This window comes from Megascapheus bottae, chromosome 35 (genome assembly GCF_031878675.1).
Source record: "Megascapheus bottae isolate mThoBot1 chromosome 35, mThoBot2.hap1, whole genome shotgun sequence".
Lineage (NCBI taxonomy): Eukaryota > Metazoa > Chordata > Mammalia > Rodentia > Geomyidae > Megascapheus > Megascapheus bottae.
The window spans coordinates 3,877,871-3,889,920 of NC_143543.1; positions in this window are offsets into that span (position 1 = coordinate 3,877,871).

Here is a 12,050-nt window from a genome sequence, read left to right on the forward strand (position 1 = left end):
GCAGGGGGCTATTTTGGGCCATTTATACCATAATAATCCTGAATTCCTTTCCCTATCCTTAGCCAAGTTTCTAAATTTAGGGTTCCCTCCTCTGGAAACCACAGGCATGCTTCCTCAGTAAACTATAGGAAGCGCTCAAGCTGCCCCGGCTCCACCGGCGTTCTGCGGGCTTGAAGTATGCCTCTTAGGGCCTGCACATAAAGCCTGCGGCTATTAACTTGATCCACATTTTTTTACTCCCGACTATATACTCTCCTGCTCTCTCACTCTCTTAAGATTCTCTCTCTTAAGACTCTTATGATGCTTCACTCACCACAGTGGGGTCCTCCACCGTCCTCCCAGATTTTCAGGGTCCCTGTTTGGGTGCCACTTTCTGGGGCCAGCTGGTAGCCAACCAGGGTTCCTGAAATAGGGGGTAGGGACTAAGAAAATAGAAAAGAGACAAGCAAATGGGGTTTGCCCAAGTCAGCAGCCCAAGAAGGCTGTGTGTTTAAGACTGTAGCCCCACTTATTTCTTTGTTCCAATCTTAAATACTTTTTCTTAAAGCCAGGAAACTACCAGGTGTTGCATTCATACAAAACAGCAATCAAGTAAACAAGAAGGGATTTACATAGCCCAAAGTCATGCTAATAGCTTATCTCCTAGTGTGCACAGCTGTGCGGGTCCAAGGTCACTGACCCCACAGTGGGCCTCTAACAGGATTGTAGGGTACATCTATTTTCAGTTATTTAAGAAACCTCCAAACTGCCTTCCAGAGTGGCTGAACCAGTTTACATTCCCACCACCAATGCAGTAAGATTCCTCTTTCTCCACAACCCCACCAGCATTTGTTGTTGTCTGAATTCATAATATTGGCCATGCTAATTGGGGTAAGGTGGCATCTTAGGGTTGTTTTGATTTACATTTCCTTTATGACCATGGATGGTGAGCATTTTCATATATATATATATAGAGAGAGAGATAGATAGATAGATAGATAGATATGCCAATTTAACCTCTTCTTTGGATAAGTCTTTCTTTAGTTCTCTTGCCCATTTAGTGATTGGTTTGTCAGGGTTTGGGGGGGTAATAGTTTCTTAAGTTCCCTGTAGATACTGTATATTAAGCATTTGTCTGATGTATTGTCTGATGTATGTAAATATATTTCCCCAGTTGGTTAGCTGTCTTTCTACTTTAGTAGCTAAGCTTTTATCTGTGTAGAACCCTTTTACTTTTAGGTAAAAAGACATCCCATGCTCATGGGTAGGAAAGCCATAATGTCAAAATTGATAAACAAATTCAATGCAATCCTTATCAAAATCCCAAAGATATTTTTTACTGAAATAGAAGATACAATCCAAAGGTTCATATGGAATAACAAAAGACCTAAAATAGCCAAAACAATTCTAGGCAAAATGAGCAATGCAGATGATATTAAAATACCAGACTTCAAATTATACTTTAGGTCCATAATAACAAAAACAGCATGGTGTTGGCACAAAAATAGACCAGAAGATCAATGGAACAGAATAGAAGATCCAGAAATAAAACCACATACCCATAGTCAACTTATATTCAACAAAGGAGCCAGAGATATACAGTAGAACAAATGCAGTCTATTCAATTATTGGGGCTGTCAAAACTGGGCAGCCACATGCAGAAAAATAAAAATTGATACTAGCCTTTCACTATGCACAAGCATTGACTCAAAATGGATCAAATTGTTACATGATAGAGCAGGAGAAACACTAGAACTCATAGGCATAGGTAAAAACTTCCTGAACAGAGTTTCAGGGTCATGACAAATGTTTTCTGATTTGAATCAACCTATGGAATGGGTGCATAAGCCCACAGGGTCTTTATGCTTAGATTGACATCTGTATGGCAAAGTCATTATTCATTACTTGTATGACATTAATCTCACTAATCCAAACTTCCTGAACCTGTATCCATTTTGTTTGTAAAGACTGATATTACAGTGTACAATTTTGGCATCCTTCTTACTTTTATTTTATTATTATATTGTTAACATCCAAATTACTCAAGGAAGGTCTAAATAAGTTATTATTTAAAATTTATATTGTATTATAATTGTGCTGTACCAATAGATTAGTGTTTCATATGTCAGTGAATGAGAACATTTTTACCAGTGTCACTTCTCCCTCATTTTCTCCCACTATTTCCTGTTCTGCCCCTCCTCTACTGAAGGTTTATACTTCCTTTACAACATAGTATCTAGACAGTAGCACTTCTAAATTGGTTCATCTTTTGTCCCTATTTCTCAGATCCTCCTCCCCTTCATCAGGCAAATTTATATACAAGACAAATGGTACAGAAAACAAAAGCATTGACAAAAGGGAATAGACTAAAGGAAAAAAAGAAAAATAAGAACCACAAACAGTACAATAAAAAACCCATTTATATTTCTTGGAGTTCATTTAGATAAGCATCATTTTCTATGATCATTTGCACATAGCTATTGAGCCCTTGTGATAGTCTCCTAAGAATATCTTCCTTTGGTCTCACTGTGTGAACATTTAGATGAATGTTTAGGGAAGTATAAGTGTAATACCCTAGTATGTGTATGTGTATGTGTATGTGTATGTGTACGTGTACGTGTATGTGTACGTGTATGTGTGTGTATGTGTGTGTGTGTGAGAGAGAGACAGAGAAAGAGACAGAGACACAGAGAGAGACAAAGAGACAGAGACAGAGACACACAGAGAGAAAGGAGAGTGTATATATATATATATATATCTTATATGCTTGATTCATTTGTACACTGAAGTACATCTAGCTTGATTACATTTCTTGTCTGTAGAAAACAATGCTGCAATTAACATTGGTATGCTGATGGTTATAGAGTAGCCTGGCTTTTGGCTAACTGGATAGATGCTCATAAATGGGATTGCTTGGACATACAGAAGCATTTTGTTTAGTGTTTTGTGGAACCTCTTTACAAGTTTTTGGAGTGATTGAAAAAGTTTACATTCTCAACAACAGTGCAGAAAAGTTATGTTTTGACCACATCCCCACCACCATGAGTTGTTCTTAGTTTTCTTGATAGAAGACATTATAGCTGGGATGAGGTAGAATCTCAATGTTATTTTGATTTTCATTTCTTTTATGAACAGAGATGTTGAACATCTGCTCATGTATGTATTGGCCATTCTTATTTCTTCTTCAGAGAAATGAACCCCCAAACTTATAGCCACTTAAAATTTGATAAGGGAGCCAAAAACAGTGTGGAAGGAAACAGCATCTTTAACAAATGTTACTGGCAGAGTTGTTTATACACAGGCAGAAAACTGAAGCTAGATCCATATATATCACTATGTCCAGAGTCAATTCCAAGGGGATGAAAGACCTCAGTGTAAGATAAGATACCCTGAAAATGTAACAGGAAGGGAAAGGACAAACACTATGGCAACTTGGGTCTGGTTGAATCTCTTTAAGTAAAGATCCAGAATCACAAAAACTTGAATGAAGACTCGATAAATGGGATTTCATCCAACTGAAGATTTTCTCCATCGCAAAGGGGGTGGGTAGAATGATAAGTAAAATGTACACCGAATTGGAGAAGATCTTTTTCAACTAATCAAACATCTCCCTTATATATAAAATAGTCTTAGAGCTTACAAAAATACACTCCAAAAACAAATCCTCAAAGAAACAACAACCCAATTAATAAATGGCCTACAGATTTAAAGTAATTCTTACATTGTCACTATTTTGTGATTATGATGTTCAGGGATTGTCTTTTTTTTTTATATTCCTCGAGTTTATGGACCAGGAAAAATTCTTTGTATTATCTATGCTATTCTAGTTAGTGCGTGCGTTCAATTTTCTAATATCCTGTTTTGAAACAAGAATGTCATAGTTCCTCAGAGGAGGGTTATGATTAATGTTCACATCAGAATGAAATTCTGTCTAAAAATAATGTTAATGATAGGAAATAGATAAAGCTGATTTTTTCTAATATTTCATTAAGAATTATTTTATGTACCCATGTTATTTGTACAGAAATGGATCTGTGTGTTTTAGTAGAGTTGAATTCCTACATTTATGATTAACTGTATCTTATTTATGTACCTGTGGACTTTTTACATATTCATAGTTAAATAAAGGCATGGTCATTAAGAAACTTATACAAACATGTTTTTCATAGTTGTTTCTTAACCTTTCTTTCTCTTGTGCTGTTCCTTATGTACAAGTGTACAGAAACTGGGAATAAATATTAAATTTGTTGCTTTTTAACACAAATACACAGATATTAACTATGTCAGAGATTTTTCCTGATTGCCAGCATTATTAACATTAATGCACTGCTTTCACTAAATACTGTTTAAAGCCGTTATCACTTGTCTTGTAGTTTCCTCTTTTCTCATATAGTTTACTCTTTCTTTAGCTGTTCAACACTTCGTGTATCTCTGCAGGAGAAATCTGGGGAACCCACATGACTCATAGTTTACTTATGGCTCTCAAATCAGCTTGGAAGTTAAATGTGCTAGGATGTAGTTCCTGAAATTGTCCATCAGTGCTTTCCAACACTTTCCAACAGTTCTAAATGTTGAAGAGACTTTCTGATGGAGTATTTGACTGTGCTTTGTGGTGGAGGATTTGACTCCAGTATCCTCAGATTCACCTAGAAGGACATACATACTGATTTTTTTTCTAAAATTAGTTCTTAGTGCTTTAAGTTAATACACAGCAATACTTGACATGGGATGTTGCTGGAAATCAAACTATCTGGAAGATTATGTGTGATTTGGAAGGTCAGCATAGAGTCCCTCTGACATTCTTAGCACCTAAAAAAGCATTAATGATGCCCTGTGGCTGTAGCATCTAAAATAAGCATTAGGTATGCCCTGTGCTAGCCATAGACTCAGTATTTTCTTATTACTGAAACTCTCACTCTATGGCACTTGTTTCTTCACAGACAGTTTAGGGTCTTCTAACATCATGGCTTGTTTTACACCTTACACCATGACCTACTCAGACCATCCCCATGACTACCCCTTTTGAAAATCTCACATTCAGTCACAATGATAGTGTGTTCCAAGACTCTATGAGCTCTGACATTCCTTGTTTTCAAGCTCCAAGAATAGCTTACCTTCAACAATAAGTTTTCTGAGATAAGGGGAGTGACAAACTAACTTTTGCCAGTGTGATCATAGAATAACTTACACTGTGATTGTGGTGTCTTCCATTTCTCCACCTCCTCAGAAAGTGTCTGATATGAGCTCAGATCTCTTGAGCACTTATGCCTGTTACATCATTTTCATTCTGATTTTTAGCTCTTTTATATTCTCAATTCTCTTTCTCTTTCTTCTCTTCAGAGTACATTATCTCCTTTATTTTTAGACTTACTCATTGCTTCATGTTTCTCACCTAAACTCTTTCCCTACTTCCTTTCTATTAAGGACTTGTATTTCTGATGATAAATTTACATTTTAAAAACAACTAGTAGCAGCCAGGAGCGTAGACTAGTGGTAGAGTGTTCACGGAGTCCTGGATTCATTTACATGGTACCACATACACAGAAAAAGCTGGAAGTGGCACTGTGGCTCACATGGCAGAGCACTAGCCTTGAACAAAATGTGTCCAAGAATAGTGCCCAGGCCGTGAGTTTAAGCCCCACAATTGGTGAAAGAAAAAAAATATGTATATACATATAAAATGACTAACAGTTTCACTGAGGTTAATAAAAATATTTATAATATTTATCTAGCAATAAGATTTGAAAATATATTCCGATGTGTTCTGATAGTCATGGGAATATAGGTATGCATGATATATCACATATATGGATTTATTATATCTTTCCTTGAAGAAAAATTTACCAAGAAAATGCAGGTTTAGTAAATAAATGTTTCACAGTTACTAATTATAATTGGTCAATAAAAAGCACAAGTTATTACAATAAGGAGATACTCCCTCAAAACTCTTTGACAGGTTCTCCCTTTTATAAATTGAGTAATCATAGTGCTGGCAAGTATGTAGTGATGAAATGATGCAGCCTATTCAGAAACCAGTGATGTCTTATAAAATTTCCTTTGTTTGAGTTTATTCCTAAAATACTAAAACCTATGCTTACACAGAAACTATATGTGGCTAGGCACTTGTGACTTACTAGTAATCTTAGCTACTCAATTGACTGCGACCTGGAGGATCAAGGACCAAAAACAGTCCTTGAAGAAAAGTTATTGTGACAGCCACTCCAATTAAAAAGCCTACTGATGGCCTGGCTTAAGTGGTAGTGAACCAGTCCTGAGCAAAAATGCTGAATGACAGTTCAAAGCCCTCAGTTCAAGCACCAGGACACACACACACACACACACACACACACACACACACACACACACACACACACCATAACAAACTATCTGTGATTATAATTCATTAACACACTTAAGGATAGATAAATATAGTTCTATGATAAAATAATTAATATTGTAATAACCAAACACATGGCTAACCAAATCATCATCTTAAGTATGTTAAAAGCAATGAATCCAGGGGCCGGGGTGCATGGTCTACTGGCAGAGTGTTGGCCTAGCATGCACAACCCTGGGTTCCATTCCTTGGTACCACATACACAGAAAAAGCCAGAAGTGGTGCTGTGGCACATGAAGTAGAGTGCTAGCCTTGAGGAAGCCTAAGGACTATGCCCAGGCCCTGAGTTTAAGCCCCAGGACTTGCAAAAGAAAAAGCAATGAATATGAATTAAATGACATATTACATCATTATTTTATTTATATGCCATTTAGGGAAGTGGAAACTAAAACAGCAACAGAAAGTACATCAATGGCTTTGAAGCATTACGTGTGAGAAAGTACAAAACTACAAATGGTTTTGGAAAACAGATGGGTAATTTCATATAGTTAAATACCCACTTAGCAATATGACCCTTCAATTCAACAACTACATATTTTAGGTCTCTCTCTCTCTCTCTATATATATATATATAGCAAATTGCTTCTAAATTTTATTCTAAATATTAAATGTAAAATGAGGAGCGATCATTACAAATATAAATCAATAAGCTATCATTTTAGGCCAGGTTAACATTATCCTACATGTATAATTATATGTGTTTTAATATTGGATATCTTCTTGTCTGGGAATATGATTGTGGTAGAATGCTTGACTAACATACATGAAGCCCTGGGTTTGATTTCTCAGTATCACATCAACAGAAAAAGCAAGAAGTAGCGCTGTGGCTCAGGAGGCAGAATACTAGTTTGAGCAAAAGAAGCTGTTGGTAGAGTGCTTGATTAGTACATAGGAAGCCCTGGGTTTGTTTCCTCAGTATCACATCAACAGAAAAAGCCAGAAGTGGTGCTGTGGCTCAAGAGATAGAGTGGTAGCTTTGAGCAGAAGAAACTGATGGAGAGTGCCCAGGCCCTGAGCTCAAGACTCAGGATTAGCTAAAATATTAAATATCTTCTTGACAAAGTTATAATACCATGTTACTCCCAAGCACCTTATACATACATCATAAAGGTCTCCTTTTTAAATAATGCTGCTGAATTAAACCAAAAAATTTTGACTAAACCAACTATAGTATGGTCAGTCAATGTGATAATACTTAGTAACAAAAATTAGTTAGCTACTGATATTTTCAAAAGATTGTCTCATACAAAAAAATTAAGTATAAAAACTCATTTCAGTGCTAGCATAGACAGAGAAATTATACTGCTCTTATCTCCAAATAAGGAGCAAGAATCCAGAATTGAAGGCATGGCTAAAGTTGTAAAGCTCCATCAAATGCCAATTTGTGAGAATGTGATGCATTGACTTCAAGCTCCAAACTGTGATTATACACTCTTGGACTCCTTAGCAGCTAAGATTACAGATTTGAGATTCTGGTAACAGGCCAATGAAAGAAATTCTTAATGTTAATATATCTATTTTTAAAGCTGTGGAGAAGATTAGCAAGGTAAATTGTTTTCTTATTGATCCATAATGAACATTACAAGTTGGGGGAAAGGGAGTCAATACTGGAGAGAAAGTGGGGAAAAAATGAGTGAGGAGATAATGCTGTTTGACAAGAAACGTACTCATCACCTTACTTATATAACTGTAATAAATCTGTACATCACCTTTACAATAAAATTAAATACAAAAATAAAAAAAATCAACTGAGGCAGTTCCACAGTTTACAATACCATGATTCTCTTGAAAAGAATTTTGATATCTTTTTTCCTGAGGTTATAAAATAAGAAGGTTCAACATGGATACCATATGGATATGAAACATGGAGAAAGATTTTCCATGGCCTATAAACTTACTAGATGTTAACCTAACATAATTGAGTATTCCAAACCTATATAAGAAGCCAACAGTTATAATATGACAATCACATATTACACAGCATCAGCTTTTACATGATGACATATGAATAACATTATAGGGAATCAAAGCATATCAGTTTAAGATAATAAAATTGTATAAAATAACAACTGTACCACCACCAACAGTAATAATGAGCTCATTGCCAGTGCTTATCAGAGAGCTGGAGGAGTAGAGAGAAGTTCCACAATTACTAGTTGATGATGTTGAAATCACAAAAATTTGACATAACCATAACCTCTGTATTAGTCATGGTACCAACCAACTCCTTCAGATGTGAACACAACATTTACAGAGTACAAATCATTGAGGGCATAAATACTATGTACTGCAGATGCTGAAAGAGGGCCATATAGAAGGCATATTGTGTGGCTGTGAGCACATACTCAGACTTGACAAAATGCAGACTGGTGGAGTCAGGGCTTTATTGTAGGAGATGATGTTCTTATTTGACAAATAGGTCATCAGTATTACAGGGGACAAGGCAAATGAATAATAGAAATTAATGCAGGGCAAATTAAAGAGGAAGTACATTGGTGGCTTGAAGGTTTTAGTTCAGTCAATTCAGATTGACTAACTGAAGTTTCCCATCACAGTTATATAGTTCAGTGAGAATAGAAAGAATTTGGCAGTTGAAGCTCAGGTCTCTGTCAGTCCCATTTAGGAATCATTTTCCAAACTGTTTTCTTCAAAAATGAAATCTTTAGAAAGAGGCATAACTTTGATATTAGCCATAAGTCCTCCTATTAAATCTTAAGGAGACAGAAGACACTGTTGCTTTCCACTCTTATGATTGCCTGAAGACAGTCAGCAGAGAGAAAGCCATTCCCTGCTCACTCAGGAGGAATTCTTACTTATTTCTGCTGCCAATAGTTTGAGTTTCTGTTTAGAAAAAAGTGCTGATATTATAATCTTAGTGGATCAGGTAGCATGAAAAAGTGCTGATATTTTATTTCTCATATACCAAAAAATCATTGTCCCTGCTTCATAGGCTTTCATAAAGATAGAAATAGAAAAGAACAATAAATCATTGGTGTTGTAATGAAACAAGTTTTTACAATCTTGAATTTGAAGGGAAATTATCAGGCCAAATGATTCAGTGTGAATCTTTGCTCTTATGGAGCTCTCTCTATAGTTGTAATGTAAAAGCCTCCCCCTTTATTGTCCTGAGGAAAACAAGTTTTTGATAAAGGATCTAAGCAATCAGCACGTATCTGCTTGAAAATGCTAAAAGTGACATTAGGAAAAAAATCTGAATTTTAGGTCATTCAAAGTTAAGTGAGCCTCCAGAGTATCATCTCATTCATAGGAAACTATACTTAAGCTTTATCAGTCTGGAATGATTTAATGTAAGTTCAGTCTCTTTCAAGTGCCTAATAGGATGGTGGATCACATTGAGAGTACAGATTACTGAGCCTGTGTTAATATGCTGTAATTATAAACTCCCCATTGGACCTTGTAAATCATGTTCAGTTTATAATTTCCCATTAGAATACCTAATTCCCAACACAGAGAAGCAAGCATTCCCTTTTGTCACTGTCTTCTTCCTAACCAAACTATTTTTTTTTGAGTTCTCTGCTTAGTTTATGGTTAGCCTCCAAATTCAAGTTCATTAAACTTCCCATTTACAGTGTATTTCTGCAAATTAATATGATTGTCAGGGTGATATACAGAGGGGTTATAATTAAATACATATCCTCTCTAATGCTTCTCTCCCTGTTTCCCTCCCTGCCACCACTGCTCAAGTTGTAGTATTTATTTCCAACATATTGTCTTGTGAGTATCACTTACATTGGCACACATTTTGTCTTTTGTCTCACTATTTTGTTGTTCCCCTTCCCTTTCCTAATTCAAATAACAAAATCACATACAGTGACAACAAGGAATAAATAATAAAGGGAAAAACAAAAGAAAAATGAAATAACTTAACTTAATACATTTAAAAAAACATTCCCAAAGAAAAACTTCCAGTTTCCATATCATGAAACTCATTTCACTTAGTATCATTTTATATGGTTATAGGTACAAAGGTATTGAGAAATTGTGGACCTCTTCTATGAAAATCCTAGACATATACTAAATTTTACAAATGAGGTGAACCATGGAACCTATGTTTCTTTGTGTCTAGCTTACTTCACTTAATAAGATTTTTTCTAAGTCTTTCATTTTCTTTATGAATGGGGAAATGTCATTCTTTCTGATGGTAGCATTGAATTCCATTTTGTTTAAGTACCATATCTCCTTGATCCATTCATCTACTTAAGGACATCTGGGTTGTTGTAAATCTAAGCAATGGTAAATAATGCTCCAGTGAACATCATTGTCCAAGTAGCTTTAATATGGCCTTGTTTCTGGACATTTGGGTAAATGCCAAGGAGTGGGATCACTGGGTCATAGGAGATTTCTTTCAGATTCTCAAATTCATCAGCATAAAAACTTGAATTGTATTCTCTTATGATGCTCTGTATCATCTATTGTCATAGTTCCATTCTCATCTATGAGTTTCTTTACTTGGATGTGTTCTCGGCTTTTTGTGAGATTTGCCGAAGGTCTGTAAATTTTGTGATTTTTAAAAATTTCTGAGTGGTTGTGATTTTTTCCTTTTTTATTGTAATTAATAGAAGGGTTACATTATACTCTCCCGATAGAAGGTAAATTTTTAAACAATGATTGCTACCCCTTCTCATGTTTTGGTCTCCATTTCCCTCCCCACCCTTCACTCATCTTGTTTCCCTTACTTCCCTATCCTAATTCAAATAAACAAATAAACATATACAATATATCAGATAACATGGTAAGATGAGAAATAACATAATGTATTTTTTTTTGCTGGAAAGCTTTCATTACTATTCTTTTTTTGATATTTTTAATTATAATTAATAAAAGGGTTACATGATATTTGCTAGATAGAAGGTATATTAATTCACATACATTGATACCCTTTCACATGTCTTGGTCCCCATTACCCTCTCCCCATTCCTCCATCTTGTTTTCCCTCCTTCCCTATCCAATTTCAAATAACCAAATACAAATATATCCAATATATCAGATAACAAAGTGAGATACTGTAACAATATGAGATAACCAAGGGACAGCAAAAGAGATGAGAGATAACATAGCACCTTAAGGACAACAATGATTCATTATATGGCTTTTACCTCCAGGACTTTGATCCATGTGGAGTTAATTCCTCAATAAAATAAAGGCTGTGTATGAGAAACCCACAGCTAGTATTATACTAAACAGCGAAAAGCTAAAGCCATTTCCTCTAAAATCAGGAATGAGACAAGGATGCCCACTCTTTCCACTCCTCTTTAACATAGCATTAGAATTCCTAACCAGTGCAATAAGGCAAGATGCAAGCATAAAGGGGATCCAAGTAGGGAAAGAGGAAGTAAAACTATCCCTTTTTGCAGATGACATGATTCTGTATTTAAAGAATCCTATAGACTCTACTCCCAAGCTTTTGAGCTGATTCAAAACTTTGGAAGGGTAGCAGGCTATAAAATTAACCCTCAAAAATCAACTGCCTTCCTCTACACCAACAGTGAGAGGAACGAGGCAATAATCAGGAAAGAAACTCCTTTCACAATAGCCTCAAAGAAAATAAAGTACCTAGGAATTACCTTAACTAAGAATGTAAAGGACCTTTTTGATGAAATCTTTAAAACCCTGAAAAAGGAAATTAAAGCAGAACTAAGAAAATGGAAAAACC